General features: G+C 42.8%; 1 pseudogene; it reads right to left on the bottom strand.

The window, feature by feature from the left end:
• Positions 1–1,139: 1,139 nt before the first annotated feature.
• LOC147437700 (putative CCR4-associated factor 1 homolog 7) lies at positions 1,140–1,737 on the bottom strand (annotated as a pseudogene).
• Positions 1,738–3,879: the final 2,142 nt, after the last annotated feature.

The following is a 3,879-nucleotide window of genomic DNA, read 5'->3' on the forward strand; positions in this document are numbered from 1 at the left end:
TCCCTAGCCAAGTGTGCTCTGCACGGCGTGCGAGGTGGAAGGAGTTGAAGGCGGGATCATTACTGCATGTTACTAGATTGGGTCGACTACTTGCGTCCACTGTGTTCCATGAAGGCTCCATTTAGTCATGGTTGACAGCAGCACGAGCATCACATTCAACCTGTTGCCATTTTTTGGGGTGTGTTATAAGGGGCTACTTCCATTCTGAGTTTGCAGAGGTAGCTCAACACAAATTTGTTAATCCAAGAGTCTTTCACCTTCTTTGTCAATGGCTTCCAAACAACCTACTACAAGTTCCTCTGCGAGTGTGGCATATCAGTGGTATGTGAGCTATGGGGAATCCGTAGGTGCCGAGATCATGGATTTTGAAACGGGTGTGCCCTCATGAATCTTTATGACTCTCTCGGTTTCAAAATTATTCTGCGCTCTATTATCAAGTTACTGAAATACTCGATCACTTGCAAATGTATTACTACATATTGGAAATTTTGGGTTTGCCACAGATTGGTTTAATGGATTTCTTTACTCGTAATAATGTGTGAAGTGTACACATCGTTACCCTATGTAGCCTGCCTTGTCTTGTACCATTTGTATGATTCTTATTGACATTGAAGTTCATGTGGAAGATTTTGTGAAAGAGTCTTAAGGCTGTGAATTCCCAAATTCCAAATACGTACATGATAACATGCATCATGGCATGTATGCTTTATCAATGCTTTTGATAGAATGTTCATATTTCAATGTTGAATTAGTAGTAGTGGAAGTGATGGCTTGCTGGTTTATCAAGAGAACTCCATGTTTCTGAGGATCAAGTCATGTTTTGAGTGGTTTCTTTTCCACAAACATCTGTCCATTGTTTGATTGTGTAGCTTACCTGATATCTTCATAGACTCGGCAGGAGGAATGCCTATCTAATTTATCCTCTTAGCTCAACCGATGTCTTCAAGAATTTGACTAGAGGGCATGCGCTATCAAATTTATTCACATGTAACCTTTAACAATCATAATTAACACAGAGGCAAAAGTACCGAAGAGCATGTCAAAACCACTTGCCATTTGAACCATCAAAAACAAACTTTAAGCTGAGAGAGGTATTGCAAAATGGGTTAAAAGGTGAATGATGTCCTAACTATAGTCATTCAAAAGACTAGGGTCCTAACAAGACTAAGAGGCATTACATCTAACATTCCTCTACAATTTCCAAAATATTTGTCCTTGATAGTTTGATATGTTGAAGACGTGAGCATGCTATTTGAGCCCGCTTGATGGGCATTTTTGGAGATGGATTTCACACATAGTATGTTGGAGAACTTTTAAAGCCCACATTAAAGATGAAAGCATGTAGTCTACACAAGTCTAATGTCATAGACAACACTTTTCAAAAAAGTATTGTATCTTTGCCTTGAACTCTACATGCGTAATCGGCAGCAACTCCCCCATTAAAAGCTTAAGCAGATAGGCAAAATCATAGTCCCCCTGGTAGAATATGTAGTGAATCTTCTTGTTGCGAACCAGATTGTACTTGACTAAAAGGCTACCAAATCTGCGTGAGTCAATGCCCTCCCGTCAATTTTTTTGAAAGTGGATGCCACTGACTTTCAACAACTGGATGGATGTGTCCACATACAAGTTGGTGGTGATGTCAAAATCATAGATGTTGAATTGCTAGATGCAGTAGGCACCAACAATCATGGGGAGCTCCTCGTTGTCAGTGGTGAGGGTGAGATGCAATCGCATATGTTTGCATCTTGAAGGCAAGGGTCAGGTCAGAACGCCTTGGTCGACATGTATGCCAAATGTGGTGCACATCCTAAAGCTCAAGAAGAGCATGAGGAGCTTCTTCTCCGGGATTTCATCTCTTGGAATGCATCGCTTATGGGATATGCCCAACTTGGCCAAGAAGCTTTGGGTTGGTTTTGGCGGAATCAAAGCGAGGGTGTCTCTCTAGATGCAATCACATATGCTTGTATCCTGAAGGCAAGGGCCAGGTTACAAAGCCTTGGTCAACATGTATACCAAATGTGGTGCATTTTATAAAGCACAAAAGTGCTCCCGCATACTTGTGTAGGGCAGCGTGAATCTTCACCTTGGTTTTATATAGCATAACTCTATGGATTGAGAGCTTGAAATTACAGTAAAGAAAAATTACAACCGCAACATGCTCAAGCCTCAACAACCAAGCCATGGCCCTGAAAAGAAAACTATGAGTCCATACAGAAGGCTTTTTATAGGGAAGCCATAACCCATACATTCCAACAATATCAAACCCATCATAATATACATATGCATTACAACGAGGTCCCTCAAAGTGCCACCAAACCAAAGTGGTCTTCCACCCGAAAAGAGTTTGCTTCAAGGAACACCCATAGCCAAAAAGAGATACATACCATCGATCACTAGAAGAGGAGCCCATCAAATGACCATCATTGACCAACACTGAAAACCCATCAGAGAGCCACCAAGAAGCTAGCTTTGTCACCAGAACCCACTTGCCTCAAGAGGAACCCAAGAGGCCACAAGGTCGCACTGCACAACTAGGGCCACATAGGCTGTCTAGAACCAACACGGGCGCCAGGCAGAGAACATAGAAAAGAAAGGATCCAAGGTACCATCTTGTTTTGCATTCTTCATCAATGCATAGGTATTTCCATCAAAGGGATAGTACACATGATAAGCATACAACAATGGATCAAGTGAAGAGAAGGCTTTTTTGTGCGCCCGATGTTAGGAAATATGACATAGCTAAATAGATATTTGAGTAGATTAATTAATGGAGAGAGATATATTTCACACACAAGAGATTATAGAGTAAAGAGAGAGAGAGATAATACGCACAATATATGTGGTTCACCCAATGTATGCTACGTCCACGGGAAAGCAGCCACTCAATGGCTTTAGTACTTCAAAACAAGAAGTAGTTTACAAAGGGATTATACCCTTAATAGAGCTCCCACCTTGCTTCACTCTCACCACCTCACAGCCACCTTGTTGCATCAACTTCACACTATGAAATGTGTGTAGAAATGGCCTCCTTTTATAGGCCAAAAGGGTTGCCCTCTCTCATGAGAGGCAGCCATGTGCAGTCGCCCTTGTGTAGATAAGTCCAAATCGAACCCTCTAATCCGTCCATCTGTGGCCGCTCTTGAGAAGACAAGTCCGCTTTTGAATTCGGCCACTGGCCACCGACCATTGACTTCCGACCACCGGCCACCGGCCAACCGACCGATCGTTTTCCGACTACTTTTCGGCCATAATATTCCGTCAAAGCCAATCTCGAGCGAGATTGGCCGTGAAAATTTTGGTTTCCGACGAGTATTTTATTTCCGGCAAGTGATTTTCCTTCACGCACGATGGCTTCTCTTCATAATGGGGACCTTACAAATGTGCACTTTTACCACGGAAGGGGTAAATCAGGCTCCATACTTAACACCCGATTGCTCAAAACTTAATGATGTGGCCTCTAAGTGATCGAAGGAGCTTGATGAGCCACTATAATGGTCACTTGTTTTGGTACTGTGTGCATCACTCTCCAAATCAGAATTAGAGATTACGTCTTCGCTTGCATGGCTTTCAAGAGACTGCATATTGTAGATAGCACTCCATCCAAGTAGGGTGTCACAATGTTCTTTTGAGGGGGAATCATACGAGATGCTTTCTAGCGCTTTGAAGGGGAAAAGGGTGGACACGACACATGGAGGGGAGAGAGAGAGAGAGAGGGAAAGAAAAAAATGATGCAAATGAAATCACAAAAAGAGAGGGGGTTTTGTAGGCGGACAAGAAACATGGAAGATGGTGGGAATGACGAGCAACAGGTGAGCACGAGTGAATTTTAGGGGGCAATCCAAGCAATAGCGTGGCGACACAAGGGAGACTGACGAA

Source organism: Adiantum capillus-veneris, chromosome 17 (genome assembly GCF_014529385.1).
Source record: "Adiantum capillus-veneris isolate H3 chromosome 17, ASM1452938v2, whole genome shotgun sequence".
In the NCBI taxonomy this organism is placed as follows: Eukaryota; Viridiplantae; Streptophyta; class Polypodiopsida; order Polypodiales; family Pteridaceae; genus Adiantum; species Adiantum capillus-veneris.